This window comes from Ovis canadensis, chromosome 1 (assembly GCF_042477335.2).
Source record: "Ovis canadensis isolate MfBH-ARS-UI-01 breed Bighorn chromosome 1, ARS-UI_OviCan_v2, whole genome shotgun sequence".
NCBI classification, from domain to species: domain Eukaryota; kingdom Metazoa; phylum Chordata; class Mammalia; order Artiodactyla; family Bovidae; genus Ovis; species Ovis canadensis.
Window position 1 is genome coordinate 12007843 of NC_091245.1, and position 23833 is coordinate 12031675.

The following is a 23833-nucleotide window of genomic DNA, read 5'->3' on the forward strand; positions in this document are numbered from 1 at the left end:
TCCTCCATCTGCTCTTGCCATCGAATCATTTAGAAGATTGCTTTTTTTTTTATTATGTCACACCATGCCCCAGACATGAAGCCTCATATGCGAAACCTCTTTCAGAATTAGTTCCTGGAAATAGTTGTCCTTGTGGAGGAACTGATCTGTTTCCTCCTTTCTGATAATAAGAGTGTCAAAACTTCATGTTTTGTGTTTTGCCCTGGCTTCCAGGAAGCTCAAAGTCAGATTTCAGGATCAATCACAGCACCTATGACAACTCTCAAGATGGCTTCCCCCCCGCCCCTGAGCAATATGAATCTGTCGAATGAATTAATCTTCCCTGTTATACAGCCATCCCATGTCCTTTTGGGGAAAAGGTGAAGCACGCATGAGTTTCAAAACTATGTCAGCAGCAGTGGCAGCAACAAGAGGATGTGCGGGAACAGGGGAAGAAGTGACCATCAATCCAGCCGAGGTGGGTGCTGGTGAGGAGCGGGGCTTCTGGAGCCAGACTGCCTCCGCATGAACCTTAGCTCTCCTTATCACCCAGTCAGGACTCTGATGCAAATTACAACTTTTTTCCTGAATTTCCTCAGTTGTGAATAGGGCTCTTCATTGTATCTACTGTAAAAGATCACCATGAGGATTAATGAACCCAGCTCCTACAAACTCCATTGCATGGGGTCTGCCCCAGAGTAAATGTTCAGTATATGTGAGTTTGAAGATTGCACTGAGTTTTGAAGATGGCACTGAGCCTGGGTGGCTGGAAAACAAGACCAGAGCCTCACTGAGAGAAGGATTTGGTTTAAAGGGACTCAGGATGTTTAGTCACCTGACACTTTGTCCCTCAAGGTCTCACCAAGCCTGGGAAGGTTTCAGTGAGGTCGCTTTAATAGTCACGACCTGTCCTTGGCCGGCTTCTAGTCCCATCTGGTCACCGGGATTTCCTGCAGTTCTCCTCCGGTTATTTCTGGAAGCCTCCAGGGGGGTTTGCTTGGTATTTCTGGAAGCCTTCAGGGGGGTTTGCTTGGTGTTCGTGAAAGAACCGACTGACTTGAGATACCTTGTGGCCTCCGTCATGTCCTCTAGCTCCTGCCTCCTGGATGTCCACCATCTGTGAGGTCACCCAAGGCTGCCTCACCGTGTGCCAGCTGCCAGGGCCCTCCGAGGGGCACCTATACCTGCTGAGACATGGGTGCTCCCTTTGGACACTCCCCAAAGCCTGAGTAGCACCAGCATTCCTGCAGACTTCAAGGCATCAAAGTTATATTGAGCTCCTTGAAGAAGAAACAAGTCCAGCCCTCCCCCTGGGTCTGGGTCACACTTTGGGTGGTGAAGTCAGCCTGCTTTGACCCCGCAAATCACAGAAATCCTGGGGACAATTGCTTCATTGGTAACCCTTACACCTGTTCTCAGCTTCAATGTGAGTCCTGGGGACAGACCTAGGGACTGGCAAGCTCAGTGTGGTGCCCCTGAGGTTCCTTCTCCCCTGCAGCCAAGAGGGAGGACTGAAGGGAAGGAAGTGGGAGACACAGGGGAGAGGAGGAGGGGTCCATGACCCTTGGATGGGACCCAAGGAAAGGTCTCTGAAGCAGACAGAGCAGGTGCAGCTGTGGTGCGGAAAACGAGGGAGCGCTGCCCAAAGAGGGCAGGGGGAGAGAGAATTTGGAGGGACAGAATGTGGGCAGGTCATCTCACTTGATGGATAAAGCCTTTGTCTGGGGCTATGCAAGTGTCGGGGGACCCCAACTCTTCAGCTAATGAACCAGGGGACCCACGACTAGTTGCAGCCCTCTCCGGGCCTCAGTATTACATCGTAAAATAAATGCATAGAATTCTGAGGACAAGCATAGGAGGATCAAGACAAGGGCTGTTTCCAGGCATGGAGGAGAAGAAGAGGACTCCTAGGTCAGGGGGCTGACCTCTGGGGTCAGGGAGGATGGGAGAGAAAGAGGAAGAGAGAAGTCAGGACTTCCTGCTGGATGGGGTGGAGGGAGTGCTCTGCACTGGGAGTGAGCTGCACCCTCTGGCTGGGTCTCTCTCTCCAGGCGCCCCTATGGATGGAAGCTCTACCCAGAGTCACGCCCTTCATCTCTTCCTGGGTTTGGTCTTCGGTGGTGTCTCCAACAGCTTGTTCGGTGGTGTTGCTGAGCTACGTGGAGGTGAAAGCGGATGGGATGGATCCGGGGAAGCAGGTCTGGGGAAAGCAAGGTGCTCATTGCTGCCGAGGGCAACCACTGGGCAGTCTAACTGGGCCAGGCATGCAGTCACAGGAGGAGCAGCCTCAGGGACAGCAGGCTGAGCCCTGAGTGTCTAGGGGGTTGGGAAGAGGGGAGGCAGCAGAGCAGAGGTGCTTTCTCCAGGAAGCCACCCAGTGGAGGAGATTCCAGAGGTGGGAGAGGACCTGGGGGCGTGGAATGAAGGTGAATGGTCCACGCCTGATGCAGAGGGACAGAGAATCTATGGGTGATGGGGACGGCTGTTCTGTTTCGAGGGTGCTTTGGGGTGAGGCCCCAGTACAACGCTCCTCCCTTCCCCCCATGTGTGTGGCCCAGAGCAGGTCCCCTGGCAAACCTGGCTGAGTTTGGAGGATAGGGACCCCCAGGAGTTGGTTTATTGCAAGGATTACTGGCAGTGATGGAGCTGGGGTAGTTGAAGGCTAATCGAGAAGATGGGGCCCCGTCTTTCTGCTTGTGCTTCAACTGTCCCTGGTCCCACCATACGGCTAATATCCCTGCAGCACTGGGACAGCCAGAGGCATTAATACCAGGCCCCAAACTTTCTAATGGCTCCCATGGTCTGATGGATGGATGGGTCCAGGAAAGCCAGCACCAGCCGGTCCTGTCTGTGACTGGCCTCTTGGGGACTGATAAATCCAGCTCAAGGTCAGCTGTCCCTTTGGGCCAAACCCAGGTACTTAGGCCTCAGAATTTTTCCAACAGGTGACATAGGGAACAAAACAATCAGAGGGGTTATTGCTAGGTCAGAGGTTGGGTGCTATGGGGTTGGCCAAAAGGGGAGAAGAAAAAGAGCTGGTGTCACAGTGGCCCTGGGCAGAGAGGCCACTGTGAGCCACTGCCCTGCAGAAAGGGGGTGAGGAGGAATCTGGGGAAAGGAGGTGGAACAAGAGGGGAACTTCAGCCCTGGGACTTGTCCAGAGAAATATGGAAGCAGGGAGAGCACAAAGAGCTGCCACCCTTCCGGTTGGAATTTTCCATAATATAATGCTTTTTGGAAAGATGAAGGGCACAGTCATTTGGCTACAGTCACTATGGTGGGTGAGAGAGCTGCTGTTGGGTCTCTGCTGGGGATGCTATCGGGCAGGATCAGAGATTGCAGCAAGATCTGCATGTTCATGGCAGTTTACATGGGTCCAGGCCTCTCATCTGGCTCAGATGTCCTAGCAGCCCAAGTCCGGGGCCAGTGATGCATCCAGGGGAAATCCCCCATAACCATCCTGCCGAGTGGCTGCCAATACCCTTAGGGTTTTAAGAGCCCCAGGGAGTACCACAGGGTGTCCTCTAGGGAAGCCAAGGAGCTTAAGAAGCAGAGAGGTGACAAATTGGGTTACACTCAGGAGAGGTCTAGAAGATGGATGGGTGAGGTCTTAAAACATGGAAGGGTGATGGGTCCACTCACATGATGAGCAGCCTGAGACTGAGGTCAGTTCTATGTCCAGCAAGTTCTGGGCCTTCAAACATGTCAAAGCAGATTCAGGAATGAGGATACTTTTTATCGTGGCACTTGTCTATAGGCCACTGAAGTGACTTCCTGGGTAAATGGGACTCTTGAAGGAGTGGAGGTTTCAGAGGTGATGAGGAACTGCAACTTTTCACCATGTGATGCCCTGGTCCTTATCTGCACCTTCCAGCTTCAGGGAGGAAGGAGCAGTGGACTGATCAGGCCCCTGGATGAGAGTGAGAGTCAAAGGGAAGAACAGGGCACCTGACTGGAAGGAGCGAGACCCTCCCCATGGCTTCTCTATGTTGTTCTGGGGACTGGGGTAGACAAACTCACTAATGAGAAACTGCCAAGGGCAGTGGGAACCAGCGGGAAAGACCTGGTTGCCCCTAAATACTGCCCTTGGCTCTTCTGAGCCCTGCAGGACGGCTTTGACTCCCTGGTGAGGGGCAGAACTCTAGCTGGGCTTATTTTTTCCCGGTCCAAGATGGCAGAGGATGTCAAGAACCAATGGCAAACCTGATTTCTGATGGAAGAGCCCACAGGAGAAACTCATCAGGGAACATTTCAGGCCTGCAGCCTCAGAAGTTTGTGAGTCAAAAACCTCTTGGTTGGAGTTGATCAGCTTCCTACAGCACCCGGGCTTGTCCTTCTGGATGAGGATCACTTGGCACTCTGGTGGCCTCAGTGGTGTGAGGGAGGCATCCATCAGCATGTGGGTTCCCTGTGGAACTGAACTGGGAGATTTATGAAGGCTGCTGACTGCAAGAAATGCTCCTCCGCTTGGAATACCCAAGTCCAGGGCACCCAGTTCCATCTACATGACAACTGAGAAAGTATATTTATTTGTTTGGGGGCTTAAACAAGAGAGACGTTTCTTTCTCTGTCATATAGAGGTCCAGGGCTGGTGAGGGGCTTGGGGATGTTTATGGAACAAGCTTCTTGCGTGTTATTGCTCCTTACCCTCTGAGAGTAGCTCTCATCCTCGTGATTGCAGATGGCAGATCCATGTTTTAGGACACAGATTGGAGGATGGGGTGATGGGCTGCAAAAGGCAAGCTCCAGCTTTCTTTCAAGTAAAGTCCCAGAAGCTGCCGCACCACACGGCAGAACCAAGTGAGGTTGGGCTATGTGGGGTTTATTTGGGGGAAAGGGACCTCTGTCCACAGCAGGTGGTGGTTAATGGAACCTGGATACATATGTGGAGATATCTTGACTTGAGCAACAGGACAGGGGACCCAATCGATAGCATTTTAAAAGACAATTTATTTGTTTTTGGCTGTGCTCTTTGTTGCGGCACGTGGGCTTTCTCTAGTTGTGGCGAGTGGGGGCTGTTCATTGTGGTCGTTTCTCTTGTTGGGGAGCACGGGGTCTAGGCACTGGGGCTCAATTGCTCTGCAGCATGTGGGATCTTCCTGGACCAGGGATGGAACCCGTGTCCCTTGCATGGTGGATTGTTTTCTATTCTATTTTCTATTGGAGTGTAGCTGATTAACAATGCTGTGATAGTTTTAGGTGGACAGCAAACAGACTCAGCCATACATAAAGATGTATCCATTCTCCCCTAAACTCCTCTCTGGTTAGCAGGTGGATTCTTAACCACTGGACCACCAAAGAAGTCCCTGATAGCATTTAAAACATTTTTTAGCTCTTTATTTAGCATACATAGTATCAAGCTGGTTACCAAAATAATAATTGAGTTACTGTAACACTTCATTACTGAAAAGTCACTCTTGACAGCCTCGAATCTATTGTGATTTGTAATAGGTTGAATTTTTTTCTTTTCTGTTATGGTTTGCTACAGAATATTGAATATAGTTCCCTGTGCTATACAATAGGACCTTGTTGCTTATCCATTCATTTTTAATTTCATACTGGAGGTTCAGGTGAACAGTGAAGGAATTCAGCCATATATATATATACATGTATCCATTCCCCTCACACTGGCAAGCAGATTCTTAACCGCTGGACCACCAGGGAAGCATTTTGCATTCATGATGGCATTTTGGGTTCATGTCATGTTAATATATGGCTTGCTTTGTTCCAGTCACTATTCTAAGCGCTTTATTTGTACTAACGCATTTAGTCTTTATCAGAATCGACGAGGCAGGTACTAGCAACGTCGCTGTTTTAGAGATGAACAAGAGAGGTAAAGTAGCCCACGTGGAGTTGCCCAGAAAGTGGCTGAATGAGGATGAGCACCCAGGCAGCCTAGCTTTGAAACGAAATGTGTGCTCTCAGCTCCTGGGCTGGTTTGTCTGTCGCTGCCCCGGGGCCGCTGCTCTCGGCTTCCTCTTCTGTTGTCCTTCACTGGGGGGTGGGGTGGCTTAGCAGGGCCACCAGCCTTGGGAGTGAGTAGGCTAAGGGATGGAACAAGTTGACCGTGGGTACCATTTGCTGCATCGTAAGCAAGGCAAGCCCTGGGTGATGCTGGACTGTCCTCAGCACGCAGTGTCTCAGCCCAACCTGGGGCTGGAAGCATAAAGCAGACCAGGAAGCTGCCCCTTACCTCATGGCAAGCGAGGAGACTTGGGGTTTTGCCAGTGTTCACGGGCAGGCTGGGGCAAACCCCAGAAAAAGCGACGGCTTGTCCTGAGGACGAGAAGTTTCCCCAGTGCAGCTCAAGGTGGTTGTGGACCATCATGGCAGGCAATAGGGGCACCTGTAGATTGAACGCGAGGATTGTGACCCACCTTCCAGGAAACAGGAGGTGAGGATAAGCCAGCAAGAGTCAGGTTGTGCAGTGAGGGCAGCGACTTCTCAGGCAGGGCATTGGATTCTGCTCTGCTTTGAGAGTTACTCACCGAGGGGTTTGGGGGAAATGGGGGAACTTGAGTCCTTCCACACAGGGGAGGACCTGGGGTCATGCAGATGCTGTCTTAGGTGGCCCAGGCCATGGGGATAAGAGAAAAGCATGGGCTGGAGAGATTTCAAGGAGGGAGGATCATGAGGACTTGGACACTGATTGGATGTGACCCGGGACGCATGACATGGGACACATTTTCTTTCCAGTGGGAGAAAGAGATGACAATGATCCCAAGTGTGACTCTGGCAGCCACACCCTAAGAGGGCTTTCTGGGGGCAAGTCCCCACATTGCAGACCATGCTCTGGTTCAGAGAAGGCTTCCGGGCAGAGGCAAGGGGTGAGCAGACTCTGCTGGAGGTCAGGGGTGCCCTGGAGCCTGCCTCCTGCCCTCTTCCAGGCTGTCGGAACTCTGGAGTCAAGGGGCACGTAGGTGAGCCCAGAGGAGCCCCACACCAGGTAGAGGGCATGGAGGAGTCCTTGGAGCTCTGGCCCCCCCCTCTGATAAGGGCAAGGCTTCCCACTCAAGTCTGAGCCTGAGGACAGAGGCCTCAGCAGGCCATAGACCTGTCCATCGGGCTGGTCCTGGAAGCTCTCCAGGGTCCCCAGACACTTTGATTGGGCTCCTCAATCACAGAGACAAGACCTGCTGGTCTGATGACTGTGTTTACTTCCTGGCCTAAGGGTATGCTGGTCAATTCCTTCCTCTCCTGCTCAAACTCTGGGCTGATTGACATCAGTGCCTCCTCTTCCTGCCCAACTTCTGATTTCACTGCCATTCCTGTGAAAGAGGAATTACCAGCAGGTCTCAAAACAGCACGGCTTCCTCCTGGACATGAGAAAGCAGAAATCAGAAGTGGCACCGTTGGGCTGTGAGCCCTAAGCTCGGGATACAGACCTGGGTGCCCCCTGCTTGTGCCATTTCACAGAGAGGGAAACAGAGACCCAGAGAAGGGTAACATTTACAGTCACTGGACAGAGCTGGGAATAACCCTGTCCACCTGCCTGGCCCTTGGAATCTCACCACGTTAATGAGAGTCTGGATGGGGTTCCCCTCACTTACAGAACCCCCCGAACCCCCCGGCTGCACCCCACACTCCCCAGGCTTTTTCTCACCTGCAGACCTTGGCTTATGGGTCCCTGTCCAGCCTGCCTCCCAACCCCTCCCCACTGCAGCTTCTGCTTTTACCGTCTTCACACCAGCTAGACTATGGCCCCCCGAGTCGGGAACTGGATTTCCTCTTCTCTGAGACCCAGGTCCTCAGCAAAGCCTTGCAGACTTGAGTTGAACATGTTCCTTTCCCGGTGCAGGGTCCATACACTGGGGCTTGGCGGGAAAGCTGCCTCCGCTGTAACCCCCAACTTGGAGTCCTGTGCCCTTGTCACCACTGGAAGATCTGGGTGGTCCCTGAGCCAGGAAGAAGAACCCGGGGTCCAGTTCAGGGTCAAAGCTGGTGCCCCTGAGGGCTGGAGAAGCTCATCTTCTCTCTCCCTGGTCGGTCTCTTATGTATTTCCCATAATGGCCAGCAGGGGGCACAATGCCCCCAGCTCTGCCCACCTCAAGTCTTGCTCTGCAAATTCTGCTCTGTCCTTGCTGGGGGCAGGGTCACAGCTCAGGAAGATCCCATGAATCCTGCCAAGGTCCCTTTGTGGCTCTCTTCCTGCCTCTGCTGAGGGTTTCTGGTGGAGTGGGACGTCTCTCAGGGCTGGCAGAACCAGGCCTTGAGAAGTTTGATCACAAGTTCATGGCAAGCCCTTTGCTCCTTGCTGTCCTGACAGGCCTCTCACTGCCCAGGCTGTCTGTTCTCTGTGGGCCTGGGTGTTTCATTCCCCATCTATTTCCATGTGCCATGCACTGCGTGGGGGTGCAGCCACATATCAACTCACATATTCATCACACAACTGTGTGAAGTAGCTACCCCTTGCACAGATGAGAATATCAAGGTCAGGACAGGATACTCAGCTAGCACGCGGGCCTGTAATCTGGTGTCTGTCTGACCCACAGCAGTGTTCTTGCAATGGACTGTAGCCATGTCCTGGAGGAATTACTGATCTTAGGCGAAGGGCTCCAAATGTGGGAACCTTCTTTCATCCTCCTCCACCCTAATCCCGGGGGACTTTGTCCATCCATGTGAGATCCTAAGATGAGCGAGAAGGGACAGCCTCGAGGAGCAGCGTGGGCCTGCCTGGTCAGCGTGTCTTATCCTGACCACCCCATGCCTGCTGCAGGTGCAAAGGTTGGGGGTCAGGTGAGGAAGCAGCTGTGGGAACCACAAGGCAGAAAGGGTGCTCTCCCAGCCCTCTGCTCCCTCACCTGCTTCTCCTCGCCCGTCCCTCTCCCTCTGCCCTACTGCACTCCTGTTCTCAGCTCTCTGGATGCCTCGCCCTCCTGACTCTCTGCCCCTTTGTTCTCCCTTTTCCTCTGTCTCTGCTGCTCTGTCAGCTCGTCCTTCTCTCTTTCTGTGTCTCTGTCTCTCTCCGGCAGAATCAGAGTTAAGTGACAAGAGAAAAATGATCCCCTCCTGCCAGGGTTATTAAAATCATGTTCTACAATTGAGCCGCCAGAAGAGCCCCGGTTAATGACGGATGGTGAGGCCACAGCTTCCCCGCAGCTGGGAGTGAGGCGATAGGCTGGCTGCGGGATTACCACCAATTACTCTGGGGCGGAGAGGGAGCAGCTCTGCTTCTCTCCTTCACATCACCTCCTTCCTGCTCCGGGGAGATAAAGTCTCACCCTTGGCAGGAAGGATGGAGCTGGGGGTGGGAGGTGGGGGAGGTAGAGAAGGGGCCAAATCCCCAGAAGCCAGCATGCCTTACATCTATTATTTCAGTTTACCCAGGGCCTCCACCTCTCCTCACAGCAGCCTTGGAGGCAGGCAAATTTCTGAGACCTGTGGAGATCAGGGCTCAGAGAAGTTAGGTAACTTATCCAAGGTCACACAGCCAATAAGTGACATAGCTGGTCTCTGAACTCTCAACTCCAGTGTCTTTTATTCATTACCCAACCTCGTCACCATGAACAGAACTTTGGAGAAGACTCTGTTTGGAGGAAAATGACAAACCTTGGTCAATCAGCCTTTGATTCTATTGGCATCACAGTAAGAGTAAACAAGTATATTGCAGCAAAGTGGATTCAAGTTAGACACTGGGAAGGACTTCCCAAAGAAGTGAGCATTAATAGAGACTCTGTGGTTTTGCCCTCTTTGATGTTCTTTCAGAACAAGAGGGACCATCTTGGCAGTCTTTTCTAAACTAGACAAGGTGCTGGAGTTACGGAAATCTGGCCAGTGGAGGTCGAGGGTACTGAGTGGGATGTGCCAGAGCTGGAGAGACGTGACAGGGCAAATTGCAGAAGAGATAAGGAGGCCATTTGTTAGACCCAACCCTGGAGCCCAGAGTGTGTGGGTGGGAGAAGCCAGGGCCCTTTGGGCTGCAGATGCTGCCGTGTGGGTGGGGTCACAGCTCCTGAAAATCTTCTGTGTGCAGCTCATTAATTTTCCCAGCCTCTCTTTGGGTAGACAACGGAGAAATTATTGTCCCCATTTTGCAGATGAGGAAAATGAGTCTTGAAGAGGGAAGTGGGGTAGTTAAGGTCACATCCTAGTGAGGAGGCCACCAGGGGCTGCAGTGGCCTCTGGCTGCAAGCCACCCTCCCGCCCAGTCCCTCATTCTGCTCCAGCCTGGCCACTCGTTCCCCAGAGAACCCCAGAGGTGGGGGGTGGGGGCTGATGCTGGCACTGCAATCTGTGTAGATTGAATGGCTATCTCTTTCCCATCTGGATTCTATTATTTTTCAGTTTATCCCGGTCAAAAAGTGCAAGATGAACGTCTGGAGGAAAAAAAATATAATCTTTGAGAAAATTGAAAATATATATCATTGTTTGGGGCTAGGGGCTCTGAGGCCCTGGTGTCTGAGTCTCCTTGGCCGACTGCTCAGGCCTGGCTCAGCCCATCTTGGCAAATGAGGGCACCCCATGGCACCCCCAGGGGATCTTCCTCCCGCCTCTGGGGTCCATCCGGGACCTGGTCTCCTGGGTGTGTATGTGGGGGGTCCTCTGGGGGAGGGGAAAAGAGGTGGAGCCACAGCCCCTCTACTTTCTTCCCTGGGACATGGACCTGTTCTGGATATTTCCGGGATCACAGATTATTCTCTGTAGGAGAAAGACCCACTTCAGTATTAATAGCTGAGGTATATTGAGCCTTTCTTATGTACCAGGTACTCTTCCAAGCACTTTTCATGTATAATAAGTCCTCTACATACGGACCTTCAAGTTGCGAACTTTCAAAGATACAAACATCCATGTTCATGTGTGAGTCTCTCCGATTGCTGACGACCCTTCAGCGCTACCGTCTCCCACCTCTCCCCGCTCCAGTAACTCTTCTTGCCTGCTCCCTCGATGCCAGCCCCTGTGTGCCAGCTGCTGTACTGCACTATTGTACTTTTCAAGATACTGTATTGGAAGATTAAGCATTTCCTTTGTGTGTGTGTGTTTTAATGTATTATTTGGGTAAAAAGTACTAGAAACCTATTACAGTACTGTATAGCTGTTTGTGTTAGATGGGTACCTAGTCTCAATTTGTTGGACTTATGAACAAACTGGACTTACTACCATGCTCTCAGAGCTTGTTCACATGTTGGGGGTTTACTGTACTTTAAGGACTCTACATTTACTTCATTCCTCACACAGACCCATCTGATAGATGAGGAAGAACAGGCCCAGAGAGCTGAAGAAACTTGTCCGTGTGCACATACCTAGGAAACGGCAAGACACTCAGATCTACTTCTCAAGCACTCGGCTACGAAGCCTCCTTTCAGTGGAAAGAGAAAGGGGAGAAAGGCGAGGGAGGGAGATCGAGGACACGATAGGTACGTGAGTGATGATGACGTTGGTCTGCGTGTCTAGCCGTGGCTGGGTGTGTTCCTCGCGTACCTGGCTGCATCTGTTCCCTCGTCGGTCCCTCCACCGCCCAGCTACCCACTTACATCCCTCTCTCCTGCCGCCTCCCCCCTCCCCCACCCATCTATTATCTATTTATCCATCCATCCATCCACCATCCATCCACCTATTGTCTATATATTCAACTACTGGGTAACCTGCCATCCGTCCATTCATTATCTATCTATCATCTAGGACCTGTTCTGAAGTGTGGGGTCACATGTATGTTGGGATGCTCCCCAGGATGTCTGCGTACACTCGTGCACATCTGAATGTGTCTGATAGATGTCAGTATACATTCAGGTGTCCAGACATGTAATCCACTCCACTCCCTCACTGGAGGCCCTTCCCCCACACCTGCAAAGCCACCTGAGGGAGTGGAGAGAGGCCTGGCACGCCTGCCCTGGGCCCTGGCTCCCCTTCCAGCCCCAGCGGAGACTTAATTAAATCCCTTTCCCAACAAGTGTGGTAATTAGTGCTAATGGTTGGCAGCTGAAGAGGTTCCTGCTGTGTGTGTGTGTGTGTGCGTGTGTGTGTGGCGGGGGTTGGGAATGGTGGGGTACGTGTGTGTGGAGCAGGGCCTTCTCAGCTCTGGAAACTCCTGGGGAGAGGACGTGGGCTTATAGCTCCTGCTCTTCCCCTTCTCCATGTCTCCTGATCTGGGGGTTCCAGAAGGCTGGTGTGTGGTGTGCCCGTCTGCCTAGGAAGGGCCTGGTTGTGGTGCCCTTGGCCTCAGTTCTCTGGGCCTCTGGGGGTCTGAGGGTGTGCTTCTGTGTGTGTGTGTGTGGGTGCTCATGTGCTCACGGGCCTGTGTACACCAAGGCCACTAACCTGTGTGCTTTGCGGTGTGGGTGTAAGAGACCATATATGAGAGCAACGGTGACGTGAACGGCGCACCTGGGGTTGTGCAACGGGGTGGTCCCAATTCATGGAGCCTGAGTCCGTGTGTCCATGTCATGTGCCTGATTGTGTGTTTTTGGATGTCCTTTGTGTGTGCTCAGGACATGTGTGTGTGTGTGTGTGTGTGTGTGTTTGTGTGTGCATGTAACGAAGAGTGAAGAGCAGCAGGGCAACCCACTTCCAGGCCTGACTGACACCCCTTGCAAATAAATGTGACAATGAAATATAGCCCTGGAATTGCTTTGGATGCTCCGTCAAGCAGGCGACGCGGAATAGGTGAAGTTGCAAAGTGTTCCCTGGGGAGCTGCAGCGGCTGAGTGACAGCCTGTCCCTGCTCGGGCCTCCCCATCCGGCCCTCCCCCAGCAGCTCCGGGCTGATGCTGCTGTCCTGGCCCACAGGCGGGGGCACTGGGGCCCCGTCTCCATGGCTGTTTGGAGAGTGAACGGCAGAGTTGATCTGCCAGGGCTTCCTTGCTTCGTGTTTGTCTCACCACTCTCCTCAGATTGGACAGCCCCAGAAAAGGGCTCCATGTTCATGCAAAGTATGTCTAGTCCCTCATGCTGTGCCCTCAGACTGGGCTCCCTGAGGACAGGCCATGTCTCCCCCCTCAGATTCTGGCCCGTGAGGACAAGCCATGTCTCCTCTCTCAGATTCTGCTCCTGAGGACAGACCAAGTGTCTCCCCTCAGACTGGGCTCCCTGAAGACAGACCATGTCTCCTCCTCAGACTTTGCTCTCTGAGGACAGACCATGTCTCCCTGCTCAGACTGGGCTCACTGAGGACAGGCCATGTCTCCCCCCATCAAACTCTGCTCCCTGAGGACAGGCCATGTCTCCTCTCTCAGATTCTGCTCCCTGAGGACAGGCCATGTCTTCCCCTCAGACTGGTCTTCTTGAGGTGGGCTACATCTCCCTCCTCAGGCTGAAGTCCCAGAGGGCACAGTTCTTCCCCCGTTCCTTGAAGGTGGGGACATTTCCTCTGAGACTGGAAGACCCTTCAAGAGAGTGTCAATATCCCTAGGCTTGCCCCAGGCCCCTCCAGCTCGCATGCTGTGAGCACGCATCTGGTTGAAGGTGCGCCGCTCTGCATGAACCCTTGGAAGCTGAAGAGCGAAGTTTCACCTAGGTTTCCAAGACCTGGGTCAAATCCCACATGTGGTGACTGACTAGCTGTGACCTCAGGTGGGTTCCCCTTCCTCTGCATCCCTCAGGGAAGATGGAGGGAGTAACAGCTCGCGCAAAGCCGGGGTGTTGCTTTGGCCCTGGCCAGTGGGCTGTAGGAGATGCTTTTTTTTAAATCACAAAGAGGCCTTCTGCTCACCATACCCTGTGCCCTCCTGGACGGCACCTGTTTTCTAATCCTTTAGCCTAAAGGGGGACTTTGTTAAAATTCACCCCCTTCACCAGTAGCCGTGGGTATCTGGGTATGGGGAGGACCAGTGAGACAGGCGTGGGAAGCGCTTGCTCAGTGCCCGGCCCTGGGTGAGCACCCGCGGGGGCAGTGCCACCTCTGATGGGTGGCCATGAGGGTCAGGGTGTGTCTGGGTCTGAAAGCTCTGTGGGGGACACTTTGGTCTCTTCATTTCACCTCTTTATTTTGGGGTGACCATCTGTCCTTAGAACCAGAGGTCGTGTGTGTTTGTGTGTGTGTGTGTGTGTGTGTGTGTGTGTGAGAGAGAGAGAGAGAGAGAGAGAGAGAGAAAGAGAGAGGTAGAGAGAGAGAGAGAGACGAAGGGAGGAAGTGCTGGAAATAGAAGAAGGGACTTGGTAGTGAGGGGACATGAGAGTTTGGCTGAGGGCACCAAGGGGTCGACTGAAGGCCAGTTTGGAAGGTTAAAAGTTGGGCTAAGAGCCTCCAGGATGAGGAGCAAAGGTCACGGCTGCAGATGGTCTCTCCTGCCGGGGCCAGGATGCTTGGCTGAGATGGAGATGATACAAGGAGACTTGGACGTTATGGTCCCTTCAAGGCCTACAAAGCCTGTGCAGAAGCCCCTTTCCCCTCAAGCTGGGTCCTCTCCACTGCCTGCAGGGACACCACTGGGGTTACTGCCCTTCCTGGGAACACGCCTGCCTCTTCCTCTCTCTGTGCACAAGGGATCCCAGGCTGAGAGTAGAGGCTACGCGCAGGGAAAGGCTCTTGCCCCCCTGTCCAGTGTCTCCCGCAGCAAGTCCTAGGGAGGGCAGTGGCCAGGTAAGGCCCTCTCTGCCCCTGACCTGTCTCTGGGGAGTGGGGCGCCTGCTGTTCAGAGGGAAGACCACAAACCCCAGGAGGGCCTGAACTGCGGCTTCTTCCCCGGGGGCATTCTTAGCTCCTGGCACATGATAGCTGCTTAGTATTCATTTCACAAGCGTGTTTGGACACCAAGATCCACTCTCCTGCAGGCGTAGCTTCAGTGCTGCTCATGGAGTGAGGAAAGCTGACTGAGCCTGCTTGGCTGGTGGAATGTTCTGGGTGTTTTGTCGACAGGCAGCGTGTTCCACAGGGTGAGGGGCAGCAAGGTCCTGGGTCCAGGGTGAGGGGCAGCCTCACCCAGAGAGAAGGGTTTCCCACAGGCTTTGTAAGTCCCAAAGGGACCATAATGTCCATGTCTTCTCCTACCAATGTCATCTCCATCTCAACCAGACATCTGGGCCCCGGCAGGAGAGACGATTTGCAGCCGTGACTTTTGCTCTTCATCTTGGAGGCTCTTAGCCCAACTTTTAACATTTCAAACTGGCCTTCAATTGACCCCTTGGTGCCCTCAGCCAAACTTGGAAATTCCCGAATTCTAGACTATGCAGCCCAGTCAGACAGAAAGGGACATTTCTACCTTTCCTGACCGTGACCCGGTTTACGGGTGGCAGTAATTAGACCCAGGTTGGAGGCCTCTGGGTTTAATAGCGGTGTGGATTCTGGCCAATTTAGTCAGGAAGAAAAAGAACAAAGGAATCCGTGATGCAAATGTTTGATCATTTAACACCGCTCTGGCTTTCCCTGGGAGGAGAATGGGGGAAGGAGCCGGGTTTGGAAGTGTCTGCCCACGCCTAGGTTCTACTAATTTCATTTTAATATCAGACCATTGTATAAGGAATAATTACATCCCTCCACAGATCTCTCCATGAGAGACAGGAGGTGTGCATGGGCAGGCAGAGTGCGGAGGGTTAGAAGCGCAAGGCTCGGCTCATCTGCTAACAGCAGGGCAGCCCCGTATAAGTTCCTGAGCAACTCTGTGCCTCAGCTTCCTCATCTGTAAGAAAAGAATGACACTTTCTTTGCAGGGTGTTGTGAGTATGAAATGGAATTATGCACGCTAAGTGCTAAGTGCTAAGTATGCTAAGCCTGCTGTGGAGTAAAACAGTAACTATTAGTATATTGTTACGGGACTTCCCTGGTGGCTCAGCGGTAAAGAATCCGCCCGCCGATGCAGGAGATCAGGAAGATCCCCTGGAGGAGGAAACAGTCCATTTCAATATTCTTGCCTGGAGATCCCATAGACAGAGGAACCAGGCAGGCTACAGTCCATGGGGTTGCAGAGAATCAGACATGACTGAGCACATGTGTGCACGCTCACACACACACACACACACGCACACGCACACATACACACACTGTATTGTTGCACTCAGGTGTTTGCATATGTGTGTGTATGTATGTGAGACCAATACCCCTCTGTGTATGTGTGTGTGTGTGTGATGGACACTGTATGTGTGTGCTGTGAGGGACACGAGTGTCCTCACTCATAACCTGTGCATGAGTGTCTTTGTGGTGTGCACCCACGCGTGTGTCCATGTGTGATGGCCCCCGGCCCTGTTGAGGTCTGTGTTTTAAGAGCCGATTGGAGGACAAAAGCGCTTGACTGGGAGCTGGGTTCTGTGAGTTTGGTTGCTGTTTCCACCATATGCTTGTTAGGGGTGACCTTGAGCAGGCCGTTGTACCTGTTTCCTTATCTGTGAAACTGTGCTGAAATGATCATGGTAATCACGGTCAGTGTTTAACGAGTGCTCACCTTGTGCTGGGATAATGAAGCTGGCCCTGGGCCCTCCCAGGATGGCATTAGACTCCAGGGTGGTGCCGAAGTGTCTCCCCAGCCGAGGTGTTCTGGGCACTCAGGAGGGGAGGTCGCTGGGGACGTGTGTGCATGAGTGAGTGTGTGTGCACAGCAGTGTCTTCCTCCGAGTCTGTTTCCAGGCTGGGCTGAATGAATACACACCCGTGCACAGACACCTCCATGCGCCTGAGTGTACACACACCGCCCACATGGCCACACCTGTGGTCTCACACATGCACACCCAGGTTACACTTACCCACACCCCCCATGCAGATGTATATGCACCCTCCCACTCCCACGCTGGCCCTGTTTCATCCGCACACTCACATCTGTGCACTAGCTCAGGTACTCCTGGCCCCGTAATTGACAGAGGCTAAACCACGTGCCATCCCTGGGTGCCCGTCCATCTCTATCAGATTTGTCAGTTTCCCAGGGCCGCTGCTCTAACAACATACCGCAGACTGGGTGGTTTCACAGAAGTTAATTTTCCCAGCTGTGGAGGCTAGAATTTTGAGATCAAGGTGTTGAAAGGGGTGGTTTCCTCTGAGGCCTCTCTGTTTGGCTTGCAGGTGGCCGTCTTCTCCCTGCGTCCTCACGTGGTCTTGTCTCTGTGTGTGTCTATGTCCTAGTCACCCATCTTACAAGGACACCAACCATACACACATCAGATGAGGGCCCACCCTGAAGACCTCACTTAACCTCCATTACCTCTTTGATTACTTGCTCTCCAGGACCTCCCTGCCTGTCCAGTAGTTGGGGCACTGCACTTCCACTGCAGGGCTTATGAGTCCGATCCCTGGTAGGGGAACTAAGATCCTGCATGCCTCATGGTACAGCCAAAAAATAGAAAACAAACAAACAAAAAACCCTCTCTCCAAAAACAGTCATGTTTGAGGTACTGGGAATGAAAATGGCAGCACAGGAGTTTTGGGGGACACAGTTCAGCTTGTAACCCTGGGAGAAACTCTCCAGCACAATGTTCTCTATAGAAAACACCTTGAACCAACTCTGCTTCAGTTTCCTCATCTGTAAGACAGGGATAATAACTGTACTTCCCCTATAGAGTTGTTGTGAAAACCAACCGGTTAATCTACAGAAGCTCTTAGGGTAGTTCCTGGCACACAGTAAGTGCTCAATAAATATTGGCTGTTTTGTGGTCGTTTCTTAGTATTAATATATATTACTGAGTTTTACATCTGCTCATTATCAGTGATTCTGTGCCTGTAATGAGTAGTAGTAAGTCCAGGCAGCCAGGGGCTGTGAGCTTGGCCCAGATCTCCAAGGTGGGCTTCCTGCTCTGTACTGATGGCTGAGGAGATTGTGTCTACACTTGTCAGATTTTCTTGCATACCTTCAGTGATGGGGAGCTCATTTCCTCCCAGAGCAACCTTGATAGGAAGTTCTTTCTGAGTGCTGCCCTGAGTAGTAGCGTATCATTCTGCCCATGCCTCTTCCTTCTGCCCTCTATGGCTAGTCAGAAAGCCCACTTCCATTTCTAAATGGTTTTCCCGGGGAACAGCAAGCCTCCAATATTTCTTTTGTTAGCTGAACTGTGGTGCATTCAGGTCCTCAGCCTATACAAGCGAGGCAGACTTTTAAAGAAAATGTTAATAGCTTTATTATTTTTCTTGATTTAAAAATGTAACACATGGTCGTTAGAAAAATTCAGACAATACAGAAAAATACAAAGAAGAACGTAAAACCACCCATCACCCCAGCAACCAAAGATAACCGGTGTTAACATCCTTTAATTTAATTTTTGAATAGGCAATACATTCACAGGGTTCAAAATTTTAAAAATTATAAAAGAGTATTATTCAGGGGAAAATTTCCCTCCCACGCTCCTGTCCTCTAACCTTAGTTCTCCTCCTTGCAGACTGAAAAATAGTTATTAATTTCTTATGGAAGTTTCTGGGGACATTTTAAGGTATAGAAGGCTATTTTAAGATCTTTTAAGATAATATCAGGCTATTTTAAAGGATATTTTAAGCTCTTTGAAGATACACACACATATGCGCTTTTCCCTCCCCAACCTCATTTTAAAAAAAATTTTATTGGAGAGTGGTTGATTTATTTTTATCTGTTTGTTTGCACTGGGGTTTTGTTGCTGTGCTCAGGCTTGCTTGACTTGTGGTGAGCGGGGGCTACTCTCTAGGTGCAGGGTGCGGGCTCCTCATTGCGGTGGGCTTCTCTTGCTATGGGGCATGGGCTACAGGTGTGCTGCGTCAGTAGTCATGGCACACGGACTCAGTTGCTCCTGCAGACCAGGGATCGCAGGTGAATTCTCAACTACTGGACCACCAGGGAAGTCTCCCACCCTCATTTCTATTTACCTGCTTTGTTCGCTAAACAGCACACAGTGGAACCCTTTACCAATCCATTTTCTTTTTTTTTACCAATCCATTTTCAAAGAGCAGATATTTTACCTTTTTCCTGTTATATTTTGTTTTCTTGGCCCGAATGCACTGTTTTGGACTTTAAGGGTCGGCTGACATTGTTCTGTTGGCGCTTCCAGCTTTATGACATCTTGTCATCTTCAGATGTATTTGCAATGATCCTCTCCAATGACATGGCCTCCGAACCATTTAATCAACACTCAGCACAGCTTCAATCAACATACAACAATATTTTTACCCAACCCACATATTACAGAAATCAATGCGGCTCTCCCAGGAGAGGATTGCATGTGTTTCTGAAAGATCTAAAGTGTCTTCTCTTGGAACTGCTATTCGATGTGGATGTTTGCAGGACATAAGTTTTTTAAGCAAATTGTTGGCTCCTGGTGACTTCTCTTTTCTTCCTAAAATGTTCACAAATGACTAACTACAAACCACAGTGAGCAGTCTACCTGCCGGGTTTGGTTATGGACTCTACATACCTTAGGTCATTTGCTCCTCCAAATAACCTTATAAGGAAGGTACTATTACCACCTCCAGCTTATACCTAAGGAAGCAGTCTCAGAGAGGTGAAGTAATTTGCCTGAGGCCACACAGTTTGTAGGGGCAGAACCGTGCTTAAAGTCCGGGTCTGTTTACTTCCGGGGCCGCTCTTGGCTTCCCCACTTTCCTGCCACTGTTATCACGTCTGCTGAATAATGTGCTGAGGGATTTTGCCAAGGATTGGCACCAATCGTATGCCCCTGCACCACTGCTACCCTGTTGGGCCTACTTGGCACAGTGGTCCAGGCTCCTTCGTGGGGTCTCTTTTTCACCAGCTCCAGAGAATTTACCCATGCTTCTCCACCCTTGTAAATTTCCTTAATGCAGCTTTGTGGAGTGGGAATTCATAGGAACTGCAGCAGCAGATGTGAGCCAACCACAGACAACCAAGGTTGTCCATGTGGTTGTCCTTGTGAGGACTTGGGTACAGTGTTACAAAGAGTAATGACTAAAGGCAGAGAGATTAAGGGTAAAGATTGAGGGTGAGACCACTAGGATTTCAGCCAGGTTCCATGCCTTCCTGCTGTGTTACTTTGGACAAGTTACTTAACCTCTCTGGACCTCAGTCTTCACATCTGTAAAGTGGGGAGAATAACTGAGCCCATGTGTGGAACACTCAGTACATTTACCATTCCTCATTAATGTGGCCATTCCAACCTCATTTGTTAGACTTCAGTTCCCTGGATCCTCCTCTCTCGCCTCAGTTTCCTCCATTAGTCCTCCTCAGATGGAGCAGTTCAGGTCCTTGGCTGGGCAGGGCAGTGCCGTGGCTAGACGGATCAACAGTTTTGGTACCCATCCTTGCGGCTTCCAGTGTAGGGTTTGATGGAGCAGCCAGGTCCAGAGAGGGGGAACCGGGGCCTGGCTCTGTCCTGTCTCCCACTCTGCCCACTCCTTTCCATCAGCCTCTGAGGAAACACTGGTTCCCTGGTCCCTCCTGGAGGAGGGTAGCTCCAGATACACCCCTCCCTCACCCTGTGACAGCTCAGTGCTTCTGTGTTTCTGGGCCTCTCCTAAGGAGACACTGGCTTTATGCCCTGTGTCTTTAGGTAGATCAGGGGCTCTCCTGGGAAGGGACCACGTGTCCTCCTTCAGACCAGTGCCCACCTGCCCCCACCTTAGCTACATCTCCTCCTTCAACCTGGGGCCTCCAATAATGGGTATCTTTCCCCTCCGCTGCAGCAGGGGTGAGGCTGCTCTGTTCCGACTGTTGTCCTGTCCCTCTCAGAATAGGGGTGCCCAGCGAGTTGTGCCTCTCCAGACCAGGGCTCTCTGCAGATGTGAGTAGGGTCTCCCCATCAGGAAGCTCCCTGGGGGTCAGAAATGTGTCCCTCCCTTTACCTTGGGGATGCTCAGAGTAGAGCCTGTCTCTTCCCTGTCAGTCTGGGGCTCTCCAGGGACAAGGGTTGTGATTTCCTGCTCAGATTGGGGCTCCCCTGGGTCAAGTTGTATCTCCTCCCCTCCAGCTGGGTCTCTGCTGGATGGGTCTGACTCTTCCTTCAGACTAGGGCACTTGGGCTGGGCACTGTAGCCCATGCTGCTGCCCCGGCCTCTCCCGCCCTAGCCAGGAGTTCAGTGCCAGGCAAGTAATTGAATTCCTGCACGTTAACAAGTCAATCATGGAGTCTTAATGAGTCCTGAGTAATCTCAGACATGCGTGTTAATTAAATAGCTGTCCTGGTTCTAATCCGCTGGAAGTTAATCATTGGGGAATTAGGAAGTGTCAGCCAGGGAACTTCATTAAGGCAGCGAGGGTGGGGTGTGGCCGAGGGAGGGAAGGAGCCAGGGATCCAGGGGCAGGAGCGCCTTGCCCTGAGCTCTAGGACTGCAGGGGAGTGGGCATCAGAGGAGTAGGGGTGCAGGGATCCCGCCTCCTTCTCGGGGCACCAGGGTCAGGAGCCTCCCCAACCTCAGTCCTCGATGCCCCACTTCGGTCTGAGCCCTCCTTTACCCCTCAGCTCCCAGCCAGGCTTGCCCACCCTGGCCTGCCTCAGTCTCCTGTCTAGGAAGGCTCAGGAGGAGGCAACATCATACACACAGTACACATAATCGGGAGAGTGGAGGAGGGCTCTGTAAACAGAGGTTCTCTAGATCCTGCTGGGGTTTGCCCCCTCCCACCCTGTCTCCAATACCCTGCACCCTCCGTAGTCCCCCTTGGAGGCAGAACTTCTCTGGAGAGCATCACCTGCTCACCCCTCAGACTTCCAGTGGGTCTGGCCAATGGAAGGATTCTGTTGGGTGGCGGCCTGTTGGTTCCTTTAGTCCTACGTGCACCCCTGCAGATAGCCCAGTCATTAATCCTTCTCTTGGAGTCATTTGAATGAGCAGTCTCCTCCCTGCCAGAGCCCTGACTGAGGTTTTGAATAACCACTTGGGGCTGAGAATGTGGCTCCATCAAATGATTTGATCTCTATGGTGGTTAAATAAAGCCACACTACACATTCTTTGCCAATCCTCCTACTGAGACTTGGAGTATGTTTTCTCTCTCTCCCTTTGAATTTAAGCTGGCACCTGACAGCTTTTACCAATATCAGAAGTGAGACTGTCTAACTTCCAAGGCCATGTAAAAAGGTCTGAAAATTCCACTTTTGTTGCTTATAATACTCTCTCTTGGAAACAGGCTACCATGGACAGCCTGACATCCTGAGACCGCCATATTGTGAGGAAGCCCAAGCAAGCCACACGGGGTGGGGTGGTGGTGGTGATAGTGGTGGTGGTGGTGGTGATGGTAATGGTGATGGTGGTGGTGATGGTGTGATGGTGGTGGTGGTGGTGATGGTGGTGGTGGTGGTGGTGGTGGTGGTCGTGGTGGTGGTGATGGTGGGGTGGTGGTGGTGATGGTAGTGGTGGTAATGGTGGTGATGGTGGTGGCGGTAATGGTGGTGATGGTGGTGGTGGTGGTGGTGGTGGTAGTGGTGGGGTGCTGGTGTTGGTGGTGGTGGGGTGTTGTTGTTGTTGGTGGTGGGGTGGTGGTGGTGGTGATGGTGGGGTGGTGGTGGTGATGGTAATGGTGATGGTGGTGGTGGTGGTGATGGTGATGGTGTTGGTGGTGGTGGTGGTGGTGGTGGTGGTGGTCGTGGTGGTGGTGATGGAGGTGGTGATGGTGGTGTTGGTGGTAGTGGTGGGGTGTTGTTGTTGGTGGTGGTGGTGATGGTGGGGTGGTGGTGGTGATGGTAGTGGTGGTAATGGTGGTGATGGTGGTGGCAGTGGTGATGGTGGTGGTGGTGGTGATGGTGGTGGTGAGATGGTGGTGGTGGTGGTGGTGATGGTGGGGTTATAGTTGTGGTGATGGTGGTGATGGTGGTGATGGTGGTGGGGTGGTGGTGGGTGGTGGTGGTGGTGATGGTGGTGGTGGTGGTGAGATTATGGTGGTGGTGGTGGTGATGGTGGTGGTGGTGATGGTGGTGATGGTGGTGATGGTGGTGGTGGGTGGTTGGTGGGGTGGTGGTGGGTGGTGGTGGTGGTGGGAGAGAGACCATGTGGAGCAGCACAGAGGCCCCGGACCTCTGAGTGAGATCTTGGACTTTCCAGCCTGATCCATTTGCCAGCTGAATGCAGCCAGTACCGGACTCCGGCTGAATCTGCACAGAGCAGAGAAACCACCCAGATGACTCCTGTCCCAATTCTCGCCCACAGAATGACAGAAATAGTAAATTTTTATTGTTTTACATGACTAAGGTTTGGGTGTAGTTTGTTCTGTAACAGTAGATAACTGAGGGGTCACCAAACGTACTTGTTTCTTAAGTCTGTCATCCTTTTCCGAGGATACTTGTTGGGTTTAGGGCCCACTAATCCAGGATGATTTCGTCTTGAGATCCTCACCTCAATTATATCTGCTGCTGCTGCTGCTGCTGCTGCTGCTGCTGCTGCTGCTGTCGCTTCAGTCATGTCTGACTGTGCGACCCCATAGACTGCAGCCCACCAGGCTCCCACATCCCTGGGATTCTCCAGGCAAGAACACTGGAGTGGGTTGCCATTTCCTTCTCATCTGCAAAGACCCTTATTTTAAGTAGGGTCACATCTTGAGGACTTAGGCAGACATGTCCTTTGGGGGCCCGCAATTCAACCCACCATGCAGGATAACGTGGCCCATGGGGACTTCTGTGAGTCCTACACTGGCGGTCCCACCTAGAACACGGCGATCACAGCCGATGCTGATTCTCAGGCCACCGCCAATCTGTATCATTGCTCTCTGCATCTTTTCCCTCTCGACTGGAGATAGAAGCAGGGTGCCTCCTCTGGCTGTATCCAAGCCACAGACACACGTGCTGACCCAAGCACAGGGCACCTCACTCAACAGTCACCAAAGATCCCCTTTCTCCATCACCTCTGCTTTGTGTATCTAGTTCCCAGAGGAGAGCATGAGGTTTCATGTAGAAAGCTCTCTGCAATCCACATACCCAGAGATTGTAGCTTTCCCTGATGGCTGGGTCACTCCGTAATAGCGAATGGAGGTCTGACTGAGACGCGATCACATCTTCTCTCAGTCCTCACAGTCCAGCACTTTGATAATCCACCCTGGAGTCAGCTAGGGCTTTGCAGGATTAACTTCTCTCTCTTCC

The 23833-nt window shown here is 52.1% G+C and overlaps 1 long non-coding RNA gene across 2 annotated transcripts; it reads left to right on the plus strand.

Annotated features, from left to right (window-relative positions):
* Positions 1-192: 192 nt before the first annotated feature.
* LOC138438799 (uncharacterized) lies at positions 193-22944 on the plus strand. 2 transcript variants are annotated; one of them, XR_011256470.1, is made up of 5 exons: positions 193-457; positions 1072-1405; positions 2031-2144; positions 11156-11334; positions 22803-22944. It is a non-coding gene; the product is annotated as an uncharacterized lncRNA (long non-coding RNA). The 2 variants fall into 2 exon arrangements; XR_011256471.1 differs by having other exon boundaries at positions 205-457; positions 2031-2193.
* Positions 22945-23833: the final 889 nt, after the last annotated feature.